Raw genomic sequence first — 15,029 nt, 5'->3', positions numbered from 1 at the left:
TAGCAACTTTTGCAAGTCGGCAAAGGGAGCCGCGAGTATGTAGAACGGAGGGCAGCGAGACGCCGAGTGTTATGCGCCCTTTCAGGGCTGCTGCCAGGGGGCTACTTTAAGAACGCTTTTTTCTTCCTCGAGTCCTTCTCGCTTCGCCCTAGCTGCATGGAGTACAGCACAGCGAAGGAGTGAGGACGGGCACTGCCCCAGCTTTTGCCCTGGCGTGCAACGGCTGTGTGCTGCTTTTCCAGGCAGCAAGAGCACTGAGAAGTGAAAGCGATTGTGAAGGAGCTCTTTGGCTGCTCGTGTGCTCTTCGCTGCACTGCGCCGCTCGCAAGCGGCTTCGTTCTTCGCCTTCTGCCTTCCGGAGAGAGCTGAACTCCAGCGGTCAGTTTCAGTTCTGCCCAACAGCGTGTTCTCAGTTCTGCGAGCAAACACGCCCTGTTGCCTTGGCTCCGAGTGCAAAGTCCCGAGCCAGCACTCGACTCAGTGCAATGCACCCAGAAAGACGCTCTCGCTCGTCTTTCAAGGAGCGATTCCTAACAGCAGAAGCAGCAGAGGCACAAACTGGATGACGAGAAGGGACCATGTAGAACACGGCTCTGTCCTGGCACGTTTTCGTGTGCGATACTTCCCTCCGGCTCTTCGGTCCTTGCGAAGCTCTATGTACTGCGAGCGCTGCTACTTGCAACTGAGAAGGACCGTGGAGCTAGCGGCCAATTCGGAGAGCGCTAAGCACGAAGTCAAGAAGCGAGACGTGTCCCTGCAATGCGGTGCTAATAGCAGCTTCCTCGCGGCGGGGGCGAGCTCCGGCCACAAGACATTCTCGTCCTGGCAACGGATCTCTGTGAAGGGCGTAGGCGAAAAGCTTTCGTTTTCCATTCGAACTGCGAGAGAGGCAGACTGTTGCACGGAGCTCTGTGAACAATGGTGCACGCCCTAGGCGGGCTTGGGCAGAAGCAGCGTTCTCGAGCTCTTGGCTGCCGGCGCACTTGTGGTTGTGTGGCGCCCTTGCGGCGGCTTCTGGCTGCCGGCAAGTGAAAGCGGCGCCACGCTTGGGCGAGGGCGGTGAACGAAGCGGCACTAGTCCCGTGCTTGTGTGCACCACGTTACAGGCTACTAGGAAAGGAAGGTAGTTGTCTCTCGCTTGCCTTCCCAAGTGCCCTTAGCAGTCGGAAGGAGCAAGCTGAAGCACTGCTGCTTGTGCTGCTCCTTGGTTCCATTGCAGCCCGCTGTGAAAGCATTGACGGTCACTTCTAGGCGCCGAGTTGCACACAGCCCCACGGTAAGTGCCGCGGAGAAGGGAAATCCAGAGTGCAGCGAGGAGCTGGACGTGGCTTACGTGCAGTAAGGAGAAGGTGAACCTAGGCACTGCCTCTTCAATCCGGCCGCCTCTGCTCTGGTAGCAACTTTTGCAAGTCGGCAAAGGGAGCCGCGAGTATGTAGAACGGAGGGCAGCGAGACGCCGAGTGTTATGCGCCCTTTCAGGGCTGCTGCCAGGGGGCTACTTTAAGAACGCTTTTTTCTTCCTCGAGTCCTTCTCGCTTCGCCCTAGCTGCATGGAGTACAGCACAGCGAAGGAGTGAGGACGGGCACTGCCCCAGCTTTTGCCCTGGCGTGCAACGGCTGTGTGCTGCTTTTCCAGGCAGCAAGAGCACTGAGAAGTGAAAGCGATTGTGAAGGAGCTCTTTGGCTGCTCGTGTGCTCTTCGCTGCACTGCGCCGCTCGCAAGCGGCTTCGTTCTTCGCCTTCTGCCTTCCGGAGAGAGCTGAACTCCAGCGGTCAGTTTCAGTTCTGCCCAACAGCGTGTTCTCAGTTCTGCGAGCAAACACGCCCTGTTGCCTTGGCTCCGAGTGCAAAGTCCCGAGCCAGCACTCGACTCAGTGCAATGCACCCAGAAAGACGCTCTCGCTCGTCTTTCAAGGAGCGATTCCTAACAGCAGAAGCAGCAGAGGCACAAACTGGATGACGAGAAGGGACCATGTAGAACACGGCTCTGTCCTGGCACGTTTTCGTGTGCGATACTTCCCTCCGGCTCTTCGGTCCTTGCGAAGCTCTATGTACTGCGAGCGCTGCTACTTGCAACTGAGAAGGACCGTGGAGCTAGCGGCCAATTCGGAGAGCGCTAAGCACGAAGTCAAGAAGCGAGACGTGTCCCTGCAATGCGGTGCTAATAGCAGCTTCCTCGCGGCGGGGGCGAGCTCCGGCCACAAGACATTCTCGTCCTGGCAACGGATCTCTGTGAAGGGCGTAGGCGAAAAGCTTTCGTTTTCCATTCGAACTGCGAGAGAGGCAGACTGTTGCACGGAGCTCTGTGAACAATGGTGCACGCCCTAGGCGGGCTTGGGCAGAAGCAGCGTTCTCGAGCTCTTGGCTGCCGGCGCACTTGTGGTTGTGTGGCGCCCTTGCGGCGGCTTCTGGCCGCCGGCAAGTGAAAGCGGCGCCACGCTTGGGCGAGGGCGGTGAACGAAGCGGCACTAGTCCCGTGCTTGTGTGCACCACGTTACAGGCTACTAGGAGAGGAAGGTGGTTGACTCTCGCTTGCCTTCCCAAGTGCCCTTAGCAGTCGGAAGGAGCAAGCTGAAGCACTGCTGCTTGTGCTGCTCCTTGGTTCCCTTGCAGCCCACTGTGAAAGCATTGGCGGTCGCTTCTAGGCGCCGAGTTGCACACAGCACCACGGTAAGTGCCGCGGAGAAGGGAAATCCAGAGTGCAGCGAGGAGCTGGACGTGGCTTACGTGCAGTAAGGAGAAGGTGAACCTAGGCACTGCCTCTTCAATCCGGCCGCCTCTGCTCTGGTAGCAACTTTTGCAAGTCGGCAAAGGGAGCCGCGAGTATGTAGAACGGAGGGCAGCGAGACGCCGAGTGTTATGCGCCCTTTCAGGGCTGCTGCCAGGGGGCTAATTTAAGAACGCTTTTTTCTTCCTCGCGTCCTCCTCGCTTCGCCCTAGCTGCATGGAGTACAGCACAGCGAAGGAGTGAGGACGGGCACTGCCCCAGCTTTTGCCCTGGCGTGCAACGGCTGTGTGCTGCTTTTCCAAGCAGCAAGAGCACTGAGAAGTGAAAGCGATTGTGAAGGAGCTCTTTGGCTGCTCGTGTGCTCTTCACTGCACTGCGCCGCTCGCAAGCGGCTTCGTTCTTCGCCTTCTGCCGTCCGGAGAGAGCTGAACTCCAGCGGTCAGTTTCAGCTCTGCCCAACAGCGTGTTCTCAGTTCTGCGGGCATGCACGCCCTCTTGCCTTGGCTCCGAGTGCAAAGTCGCGAGCCAGCACTCGACTCAGTGCAATGCACCCAGAAAGACGCTCTCGCTCGTCTTTCAAGGAGCGATTCCTAACAGCAGAAGCAGCAGAGGCACAAACTGGATGACGAGAAGGGACCATGTAGAACACGGCTCTGTCCTGGCACGTTTTCGTGTGCGATACTTCCCTCCGGCTCTTCGGTCCTTGCGAAGCTCTATGTACTGCGAGCGCTGCTACTTGCAACTGAGAAGGACCGTGGAGCTAGCGGCCAATTCGGAGAGCGCTAAGCACGAAGTCAAGAAGCGAGACGTGTCCCTGCAATGCGGTGCTAATAGCAGCTTCCTCGCGGCGGGGGCGAGCTCCGGCCACAAGACATTCTCGTCCTGGCAACGGATCTCTGTGAAGGGCGTAGGCGAAAAGCTTTCGTTTTCCATTCCAACTGCGAGAGAGGCAGACTGTTGCACGGAGCTCTGTGAACAAAGGTGCACGCCCTAGGCGGGCTTGGGCAGAAGCAGCGTTCTCGAGCTCTTGGCTGCCGGCGCACTTGTGGTTGTGTGGCGCCCTTGCGGCGGCTTCTGGCCGCCGGCAAGTGAAAGCGGCGCCACGCTTGGGCGAGGGCGGAGCACGAAGCAGCACTAGTCCCGTGCTTGTGTGTACCACGTTACAGGCTACTAGGAGAGGAAGGTGGTTGACTCTCGCTTGCCTTCCCAAGTGCCCTTAGCAGTCGGAAGGAGCAAGCTGAAGCACTGCTGCTTGTGCTGCTCCTTGGTTCCCTTGCAGCCCGCTGTGAAAGCATTGGCGGTCGCTTCTAGGCGCCGAGTTGCTCACAGCACCACGGTAACTGCCGCGGAGAAGGGAAATCCAGAGTGCAGCGAGGAGCTGGACGTGGCTTACGTGCAGTAAGGAGAAGGTGAACCTAGGCACTGCCTCTTCAATCCGGCCGCCTCTGCTCTGGTAGCAACTTTTGCAAATCGGCAAAGGGAGCCGCGAGTATGTAGAACGGAGGGCAGCGAGACGCCGAGTGTTATGCGCCCTTTCAGGGCTGCTGCCAGGGGTCTACTTTAAGAACGCTTTTTTCTTCCTCGCGTCCTTCTCGCTTCGCTCTAGCTGCATGGAGTACAGCACAGCGAAGGAGTGAGGACGGGCACTGCCCCAGCTTTTGCCCTGGCGTGCAACGGCTGTGTGCTGCTTTTCCAAGCAGCAAGAGCACTGAGAAGTGAAAGCGATTGTGAAGGAGCTCTTTGGCTGCTCGTGTGCTCTTCGCTGCACTGCGCCGCTCGCAAGCGGCTTCGTTCTTCGCCTTCTGCCGTCCGGAGAGAGCTGAACTCCAGCGGTCAGTTTCAGCTCTGCCCAACAGCGTGTTCTCAGTTCTGCGGGCATGCACGCCCTCTTGCCTTGGCTCCGAGTGCAAAGTCCCGAGCCAGCACTCGACTCAGTGCAATGCACCCAGAAAGACACTCTCGCTCGTCTTTCAAGGAGCGATTCCTAACAGCAGAAGCAGCAGAGGCACAAACTGGATGACGAGAAGGGACCATGTAGAACACGGCTCTGTCCTGGCACGATTTCGTGTGCGATACCTCCCTCCGGGTCTTCGGTCCTTGCGAAGCTCTATGTACTGCGAGCGCTGCTACTTGCAGCTGAGAAGGACCGTGGAGCTAGCGGCCAATTCGGAGAGCACTAAGCACGAAGTCAAGAAGCGAGACGTGTCCCTGCAATGCGGTGCTAATAGCAGCTTCCTCGCGGCGGGGGCGAGCTCCGGCCACAAGACATTCTCGTCCTGGCAACGGATCTCTGTGAAGGGCGTAGGCGAAAAGCTTTCGTTTTCCATTCGAACTGCGAGAGAGGCAGACTGTTGCACGGAGCTCTGTGAACAAAGGTGCACGCCCTAGGCGGGCTTGGGCAGAAGCAGCGTTCTCGAGCTCTTGGCTGCCGGCGCACTTGTGGTTGTGTGGCGCCCTTGCGGCGGCTTCTGGCCGCCGGCAAGTGAAAGCGGCGCCACGCTTGGGCGAGGGCGGTGAACGAAGCGGCACTAGTCCCGTGCTTGTGTGCACCACGTTACAGGCTACTAGGAGAGGAATGTAGTTGTCTCTCGCTTTCCGTCCCAAGTGCCCTTAGCAGTCGGAAGGAGCAAGCTGAAGCACTGCTGCTTGTGCTGCTCCTTGGTTCCCTTGCAGCCCGCTGTGAAAGCATTGGCGGTCGCTTCTAGGCGCCGAGTTGCTCACAGCACCACGGTAAGTGCCGCGGAGAAGGGAAATCCAGAGTGCAGCGAGGAGCTGGACGTGGCTTACGTGCAGTAAGGAGAAGGTGAACCTAGGCACTGCCTCTTCAATCCGGCCGCCTCTGCTCTGGTAGCAACTTTTGCAAGTCGGCAAAGGGAGCCGCGAGTATGTAGAACGGAGGGCAGCGAGACGCCGAGTGTTATGCGCCCTTTCAGGGCTGCTGCCAGGGGGCTACTTTAAGAACGCTTTTTTCTTCCTCGCGTCCTTCTCGCTTCGCTTTAGCTGCAAGGAGTACAGCACAGCGAAGGAGTGAGGACGGGCACTGCCCCAGCTTTTGCCCTGGCGTGCAACGGCTGTGTGCTGCTTTTCCAAGCAGCAAGAGCACTGAGAAGTGAAAGCGATTGTGAAGGAGCTCTTTGGCTGCTCGTGTGCTCTTCGCTGCACTGCGCCGCTCGCAAGCGGCTTCGTTCTTCGCCTTCTGCCGTCCGGAGAGAGCTGAACTCCAGCGGTCAGTTTCAGCTCTGCCCAACAGCGTGTTCTCAGTTCTGCGGGCAAGCACGCCCTCTTGCCTTGGCTCCGAGTGCAAAGTCCCGAGCCAGCACTCGACTCAGTGCAATGCACCCAGAAAGACGCTCTCGCTCGTCTTTCAAGGAGCGATTCCTAACAGCAGAAGCAGCAGAGGCACAAACTGGATGACGAGAAGGGACCATGTAGAACACGGCTCTGTCCTGGCACGTTTTCGTGTGCGATACTTCCCTCCGGCTCTTCGGTCCTTGCGAAGCTCTATGTACTGCGAGCGCTGCTACTTGCAGCTGAGAAGGACCGTGGAGCTAGCGGCCAATTCGGAGAGCGCTAAGCACGAAGTCAAGAAGCGAGACGTGTCCCTGCAATGCGGTGCTAATAGCAGCTTCCTCGCGGCGGGGGCGAGCTCCGGCCACAAGACATTCTCGTCCTGGCAACGGATCTCTGTGAAGGGCGTAGGCGAAAAGCTTTCGTTTTCCATTCGAACTGCGAGAGAGGCAGACTGTTGCACGGAGCTCTGTGAACAAAGGTGCACGCCCTAGGCGGGCTTGGGCAGAAGCAGCGTTCTCGAGCTCTTGGCTGCCGGCGCACTTGTGGTTGTGTGGCGCCCTTGCGGCGGCTTCTGGCCGCCGGCAAGTGAAAGCGGCGCCACGCTTGGGCGAGGGCGGAGCACGAAGCAGCACTAGTCCCGTGCTTGTGTGTACCACGTTACAGGCTACTAGGAGAGGAAGGTGGTTGACTCTCGCTTGCCTTCCCAAGTGCCCTTAGCAGTCGGAAGGAGCAAGCTGAAGCACTGCTGCTTGTGCTGCTCCTTGGTTCCCTTGCAGCCCGCTGTGAAAGCATTGGCGGTCGCTTCTAGGCGCCGAGTTGCTCACAGCACCACGGTAAGTGCCGCGGAGAAGGGAAATCCAGAGTGCAGCGAGGAGCTGGACGTGGCTTACGTGCAGTAAGGAGAAGGTGAACCTAGGCACTGCCTCTTCAATCCGGCCGCCTCTGCTCTGGTAGCAACTTTTGCAAATCGGCAAAGGGAGCCGCGAGTATGTAGAACGGAGGGCAGCGAGACGCCGAGTGTTATGCGCCCTTTCAGGGCTGCTGCCAGGGGGCTACTTTAAGAACGCTTTTTTCTTCCTCGCGTCCTTCTCGCTTCGCTCTAGCTGCATGGAGTACAGCACAGCGAAGGAGTGAGGACGGGCACTGCCCCAGCTTTTGCCCTGGCGTGCAACGGCTGTGTGCTGCTTTTCCAAGCAGCAAGAGCACTGAGAAGTGAAAGCGATTGTGAAGGAGCTCTTTGGCTGCTCGTGTGCTCTTCGCTGCACTGCGCCGCTCGCAAGCGGCTTCGTTCTTCGCCTTCTGCCGTCCGGAGAGAGCTGAACTCCAGCGGTCAGTTTCAGCTCTGCCCAACAGCGTGTTCTCAGTTCTGCGGGCATGCACGCCCTCTTGCCTTGGCTCCGAGTGCAAAGTCCCGAGCCAGCACTCGACTCAGTGCAATGCACCCAGAAAGACACTCTCGCTCGTCTTTCAAGGAGCGATTCCTAACAGCAGAAGCAGCAGAGGCACAAACTGGATGACGAGAAGGGACCATGTAGAACACGGCTCTGTCCTGGCACGATTTCGTGTGCGATACCTCCCTCCGGGTCTTCGGTCCTTGCGAAGCTCTATGTACTGCGAGCGCTGCTACTTGCAGCTGAGAAGGACCGTGGAGCTAGCGGCCAATTCGGAGAGCGCTAAGCACGAAGTCAAGAAGCGAGACGTGTCCCTGCAATGCGGTGCTAATAGCAGCTTCCTCGCGGCGGGGGCGAGCTCCGGCCACAAGACATTCTCGTCCTGGCAACGGATCTCTGTGAAGGGCGTAGGCGAAAAGCTTTCGTTTTCCATTCGAACTGCGAGAGAGGCAGACTGTTGCACGGAGCTCTGTGAACAAAGGTGCACGCCCTAGGCGGGCTTGGGCAGAAGCAGCGTTCTCGAGCTCTTGGCTGCCGGCGCACTTGTGGTTGTGTGGCGCCCTTGCGGCGGCTTCTGGCCGCCGGCAAGTGAAAGCGGCGCCACGCTTGGGCGAGGGCGGTGAACGAAGCGGCACTAGTCCCGTGCTTGTGTGCACCACGTTACAGGCTACTAGGAGAGGAATGTAGTTGTCTCTCGCTTTCCGTCCCAAGTGCCCTTAGCAGTCGGAAGGAGCAAGCTGAAGCACTGCTGCTTGTGCTGCTCCTTGGTTCCCTTGCAGCCCGCTGTGAAAGCATTGGCGGTCGCTTCTAGGCGCCGAGTTGCTCACAGCACCACGGTAAGTGCCGCGGAGAAGGGAAATCCAGAGTGCAGCGAGGAGCTGGACGTGGCTTACGTGCAGTAAGGAGAAGGTGAACCTAGGCACTGCCTCTTCAATCCGGCCGCCTCTGCTCTGGTAGCAACTTTTGCAAGTCGGCAAAGGGAGCCGCGAGTATGTAGAACGGAGGGCAGCGAGACGCCGAGTGTTATGCGCCCTTTCAGGGCTGCTGCCAGGGGGCTACTTTAAGAACGCTTTTTTCTTCCTCGCGTCCTTCTCGCTTCGCTCTAGCTGCATGCAGTACAGCACAGCGAAGGAGTGAGGACGGGCACTGCCCCAGCTTTTGCCCTGGCGTGCAACGGCTGTGTGCTGCTTTTCCAAGCAGCAAGAACACTGAGAAGTGAAAGCGATTGTGAAGGAGCTCTTTGGCTGCTCGTGTGCTCTTCGCTGCACTGCGCCGCTCGCAAGCGGCTTCGTTCTTCGCCTTCTGCCGTCCGGAGAGAGCTGAACTCCAGCGGTCAGTTTCAGCTCTGCCCAACAGCGTGTTCTCAGTTCTGCGGGCATGCACGCCCTCTTGCCTTGGCTCCGAGTGCAAAGTCGCGAGCCAGCACTCAACTTAGTGCAATGCACCCAGAAAGACGCTCTCGCTCGTCTTTCAAGGAGCGATTCCTAACAGCAGAAGCAGCAGAGGCACAAACTGGATGACGAGAAGGGACCATGTAGAACACGGCTCTGTCCTGGCACGTTTTCGTGTGCGATACCTCCCTCCGGCTCTTCGGTCCTTGCGAAGCTCTATGTACTGCGAGCGCTGCTACTTGCAGCTGAGAAGGACCGTGGAGCTAGCGGCCAATTCGGAGAGCGCTAAGCACGAAGTCAAGAAGCGAGACGTGTCCCTGCAATGCGGTGCTAATAGCAGCTTCCTCGCGGCGGGGGCGAGCTCCGGCCACAAGACATTCTCGTCCTGGCAACGGATCTCTGTGAAGGGCGTAGGCGAAAAGCTTTCGTTTTCCATTCGAACTGCGAGAGAGGCAGACTGTTGCACGGAGCTCTGTGAACAAAGGTGCACGCCCTAGGCGGGCTTGGGCAGAAGCAGCGTTCTCGAGCTCTTGGCTGCCGGCGCACTTGTGGTTGTGTGGCGCCCTTGCGGCGGCTTCTGGCCGCCGGCAAGTGAAAGCGGCGCCACGCTTGGGCGAGGGCGGAGCACGAAGCAGCACTAGTCCCGTGCTTGTGTGTACCACGTTACAGGCTACTAGGAGAGGAAGGTGGTTGACTCTCGCTTGCCTTCCCAAGTGCCCTTAGCAGTCGGAAGGAGCAAGCTGAAGCACTGCTGCTTGTGCTGCTCCTTGGTTCCCTTGCAGCCCGCTGTGAAAGCATTGGCGGTCGCTTCTAGGCGCCGAGTTGCTCACAGCACCACGGTAAGTGCCGCGGAGAAGGGAAATCCAGAGTGCAGCGAGGAGCTGGACGTGGCTTACGTGCAGTAAGGAGAAGGTGAACCTAGGCACTGCCTCTTCAATCCGGCCGCCTCTGCTCTGGTAGCAACTTTTGCAAGTCGGCAAAGGGAGCCGCGAGTATGTAGAACGGAGGGCAGCGAGACGCCGAGTGTTATGCGCCCTTTCAGGGCTGCTGCCAGGGGGCTAATTTAAGAACGCTTTTTTCTTCCTCGCATACTTCTCGCTTCGCTCTAGCTGCATGCAGTACAGCACAGCGAAGGAGTGAGGACGGGCACTGCCCCAGTTTTTACCCTGGCGTGCAACGGCTGTGTGCTGCTTTTCCAAGCAGCAAGAACACTGAGAAGTGAAAGCGATTGTGAAGGAGCTCTTTGGCTGCTCGTGTGCTCTTCGCTGCACTGCGCCGCTCGCAAGCGGCTTCGTTCTTCGCCTTCTGCCGTCCGGAGAGAGCTGAACTCCAGCGGTCAGTTTCAGCTCTGCCCAACAGCGTGTTCTCAGTTCTGCGGGCATGCACGCCCTCTTGCCTTGGCTCCGAGTGCAAAGTCGCGAGCCAGCACTCAACTTAGTGCAATGCACCCAGAAAGACGCTCTCGCTCGTCTTTCAAGGAGCGATTCCTAACAGCAGAAGCAGCAGAGGCACAAACTGGATGACGAGAAGGGACCATGTAGAACACGGCTCTGTCCTGGCACGTTTTCGTGTGCGATACTTCCCTCCGGGTCTTCGGTCCTTGCGAAGCTCTATGTACTGCGAGCGCTGCTACTTGCAGCTGAGAAGGACCGTGGAGCTAGCGGCCAATTCGGAGAGCGCTAAGCACGAAGTCAAGAAGCGAGACGTGTCCCTGCAATGCGGTGCTAATAGCAGCTTCCTCGCGGCGGGGGCGAGCTCCGGCCACAAGACATTCTCGTCCTGGCAACGGATCTCTGTGAAGGGCGTAGGCGAAAAGCTTTCGTTTTCCATTCGAACTGCGAGAGAGGCAGACTGTTGCACGGAGCTCTGTGAACAAAGGTGCACGCCCTAGGCGGGCTTGGGCAGAAGCAGCGTTCTCGAGCTCTTGGCTGCCGGCGCACTTGTGGTTGTGTGGCGCCCTTGCGGCGGCTTCTGGCCGCCGGCAAGTGAAAGCGGCGCCACGCTTGGGCGAGGGCGGAGCACGAAGCAGCACTAGTCCCGTGCTTGTGTGTACCACGTTACAGGCTACTAGGAGAGGAAGGTGGTTGACTCTCGCTTGCCTTCCCAAGTGCCCTTAGCAGTCGGAAGGAGCAAGCTGAAGCACTGCTGCTTGTGCTGCTCCTTGGTTCCATTGCAGCCCGCTGTGAAAGCATTGGCGGTCGCTTCTAGGCGCCGAGTTGCTCACAGCACCACGGTAAGTGCCGCGGAGAAGGGAAATCCAGAGTGCAGCGAGGAGCTGGACGTGGCTTACGTGCAGTAAGGAGAAGGTGAACCTAGGCACTGCCTCTTCAATCCGGCCGCCTCTGCTCTGGTAGCAACTTTTGCAAGTCGGCAAAGGGAGCCGCGAGTATGTAGAACGGAGGGCAGCGAGACGCCGAGTGTTATGCGCCCTTTCAGGGCTGCTGCCAGGGGGCTACTTTAAGAACGCTTTTTTCTTCCTCGCGTCCTTCTCGCTTCGCTCTAGCTGCATGGAGTACAGCACAGCGAAGGAGTGAGGACGGGCACTGCCCCAGCTTTTGCAGTGGCGTGCAACGGCTGTGTGCTGCTTTTCCAAGCAGCAAGAGCACTGAGAAGTGAAAGCGATTGTGAAGGAGCTCTTTGGCTGCTCGTGTGCTCTTCGCTGCACTGCGCCGCTCGCAAGCGGCTTCGTTCTTCGCCTTCTGCCGTCCGGAGAGAGCTGAACTCCAGCGGTCAGTTTCAGCTCTGCCCAACAGCGTATTCTCAGTTCTGCGGGCAAGCACGCCCTGTTGCCTTGGCTCCGAGTGCAAAGTCCCGAGCCAGCACTCGACTCAGTGCAATGCACCCAGAAAGACACTCTCGCTCGTCTTTCAAGGAGCGATTCCTAACAGCAGAAGCAGCAGAGGCACAAACTGGATGACGAGAAGGGACCATGTAGAACACGGCTCTGTCCTGGCACGATTTCGTGTGCGATACCTCCCTCCGGGTCTTCGGTCCTTGCGAAGCTCTATGTACTGCGAGCGCTGCTACTTGCAGCTGAGAAGGACCGTGGAGCTAGCGGCCAATTCGGAGAGCGCTAAGCACGAAGTCAAGAAGCGAGACGTGTCCCTGCAATGCGGTGCTAATAGCAGCTTCCTCGCGGCGGGGGCGAGCTCCGGCCACAAGACATTCTCGTCCTGGCAACGGATCTCTGTGAAGGGCGTAGGCGAAAAGCTTTCGTTTTCCATTCGAACTGCGAGAGAGGCAGACTGTTGCACGGAGCTCTGTGAACAAAGGTGCACGCCCTAGGCGGGCTTGGGCAGAAGCAGCGTTCTCGAGCTCTTGGCTGCCGGCGCACTTGTGGTTGTGTGGCGCCCTTGCGGCGGCTTCTGGCCGCCGGCAAGTGAAAGCGGCGCCACGCTTGGGCGAGGGCGGTGAACGAAGCGGCACTAGTCCCGTGCTTGTGTGCACCACGTTACAGGCTACTAGGAGAGGAATGTAGTTGTCTCTCGCTTTCCGTCCCAAGTGCCCTTAGCAGTCGGAAGGAGCAAGCTGAAGCACTGCTGCTTGTGCTGCTCCTTGGTTCCCTTGCAGCCCGCTGTGAAAGCATTGGCGGTCGCTTCTAGGCGCCGAGTTGCACACAGCACCACGGTAAGTGCCGCGGAGAAGGGAAATCCAGAGTGCAGCGAGGAGCTGGACGTGGCTTACGTGCAGTAAGGAGAAGGTGAACCTAGGCACTGCCTCTTCAATCCGGCCGCCTCTGCTCTGGTAGCAACTTTTGCAAGTCGGCAAAGGGAGCCGCGAGTATGTAGAACGGAGGGCAGCGAGACGCCGAGTGTTATGCGCCCTTTCAGGGCTGCTGCCAGGGGGCTAATTTAAGAACGCTTTTTTCTTCCTCGCGTCCTTCTCGCTTCGCCCTAGCTGCATGGAGTACAGCACAGCGAAGGAGTGAGGACGGGCACTGCCCCAGCTTTTGCCCTGGCGTGCAACGGCTGTGTGCTGCTTTTCCAAGCAGCAAGAGCACTGAGAAGTGAAAGCGATTGTGAAGGAGCTCTTTGGCTGCTCGTGTGCTCTTCGCTGCACTGCGCCGCTCGCAAGCGGCTTCGTTCTTCGCCTTCTGCCTTCCGGAGAGAGCTGAACTCCAGCGGTCAGTTTCAGCTCTGCCCAACAGCGTATTCTCAGTTCTGCGGGCATGCACGCCCTCTTGCCTTGGCTCCGAGTGCAAAGTCGCGAGCCAGCACTCGACTCAGTGCAATGCACCCAGAAAGACGCTCTCGCTCGTCTTTCAAGGAGCGATTCCTAACAGCAGAAGCAGCAGAGGCACAAACTGGATGACGAGAAGGGACCATGTAGAACACGGCTCTGTCCTGGCACGTTTTCGTGTGCGATACTTCCCTCCGGCTCTTCGGTCCTTGCGAAGCTCTATGTACTGCGAGCGCTGCTACTTGCAACTGAGAAGGACCGTGGAGCTAGCGGCCAATTCGGAGAGCGCTAAGCACGAAGTCAAGAAGCGAGACGTGTCCCTGCAATGCGGTGCTAATAGCAGCTTCCTCGCGGCGGGGGCGAGCTCCGGCCACAAGACATTCTCGTCCTGGCAACGGATCTCTGTGAAGGGCGTAGGCGAAAAGCTTTCGTTTTCCATTCGAACTGCGAGAGAGGCAGACTGTTGCACGGAGCTCTGTGAACAATGGTGCACGCCCTAGGCGGGCTTGGGCAGAAGCAGCGTTCTCGAGCTCTTGGCTGCCGGCGCACTTGTGGTTGTGTGGCGCCCTTGCGGCGGCTTCTGGCTGCCGGCAAGTGAAAGCGGCGCCACGCTTGGGCGAGGGCGGTGAACGAAGCGGCACTAGTCCCGTGCTTGTGTGCACCACGTTACAGGCTACTAGGAAAGGAAGGTAGTTGTCTCTCGCTTGCCTTCCCAAGTGCCCTTAGCAGTCGGAAGGAGCAAGCTGAAGCACTGCTGCTTGTGCTGCTCCTTGGTTCCATTGCAGCCCGCTGTGAAAGCATTGACGGTCACTTCTAGGCGCCGAGTTGCACACAGCCCCACGGTAAGTGCCGCGGAGAAGGGAAATCCAGAGTGCAGCGAGGAGCTGGACGTGGCTTACGTGCAGTAAGGAGAAGGTGAACCTAGGCACTGCCTCTTCAATCCGGCCGCCTCTGCTCTGGTAGCAACTTTTGCAAGTCGGCAAAGGGAGCCGCGAGTATGTAGAACGGAGGGCAGCGAGACGCCGAGTGTTATGCGCCCTTTCAGGGCTGCTGCCAGGGGGCTACTTTAAGAACGCTTTTTTCTTCCTCGAGTCCTTCTCGCTTCGCCCTAGCTGCATGGAGTACAGCACAGCGAAGGAGTGAGGACGGGCACTGCCCCAGCTTTTGCCCTGGCGTGCAACGGCTGTGTGCTGCTTTTCCAGGCAGCAAGAGCACTGAGAAGTGAAAGCGATTGTGAAGGAGCTCTTTGGCTGCTCGTGTGCTCTTCGCTGCACTGCGCCGCTCGCAAGCGGCTTCGTTCTTCGCCTTCTGCCTTCCGGAGAGAGCTGAACTCCAGCGGTCAGTTTCAGTTCTGCCCAACAGCGTGTTCTCAGTTCTGCGAGCAAACACGCCCTGTTGCCTTGGCTCCGAGTGCAAAGTCCCGAGCCAGCACTCGACTCAGTGCAATGCACCCAGAAAGACGCTCTCGCTCGTCTTTCAAGGAGCGATTCCTAACAGCAGAAGCAGCAGAGGCACAAACTGGATGACGAGAAGGGACCATGTAGAACACGGCTCTGTCCTGGCACGTTTTCGTGTGCGATACTTCCCTCCGGCTCTTCGGTTCTTGCGAAGCTCTATGTACTGCGAGCGCTGCTACTTGCAACTGAGAAGGACCGTGGAGCTAGCGGCCAATTCGGAGAGCGCTAAGCACGAAGTCAAGAAGCGAGACGTGTCCCTGCAATGCGGTGCTAATAGCAGCTTCCTCGCGGCGGGGGCGAGCTCCGGCCACAAGACATTCTCGTCCTGGCAACGGATCTCTGTGAAGGGCGTAGGCGAAAAGCTTTCGTTTTCCATTCGAACTGCGAGAGAGGCAGACTGTTGCACGGAGCTCTGTGAACAATGGTGCACGCCCTAGGCGGGCTTGGGCAGAAGCAGCGTTCTCGAGCTCTTGGCTGCCGGCGCACTTGTGGTTGTGTGGCGCCCTTGCGGCGGCTTCTGGCCGCCGGCAAGTGAAAGCGGCGCCACGCTTGGGCGAGGGCGGTGAACGAAGCGGCACTAGTCCCGTGCTTG

This window comes from Sturnus vulgaris, chromosome 15, assembly GCF_052056855.1.
Source record: "Sturnus vulgaris isolate bStuVul1 chromosome 15, bStuVul1.hap1, whole genome shotgun sequence".
Taxonomy (NCBI): domain Eukaryota; kingdom Metazoa; phylum Chordata; class Aves; order Passeriformes; family Sturnidae; genus Sturnus; species Sturnus vulgaris.
This window is presented reverse-complemented; position numbering follows the sequence as displayed.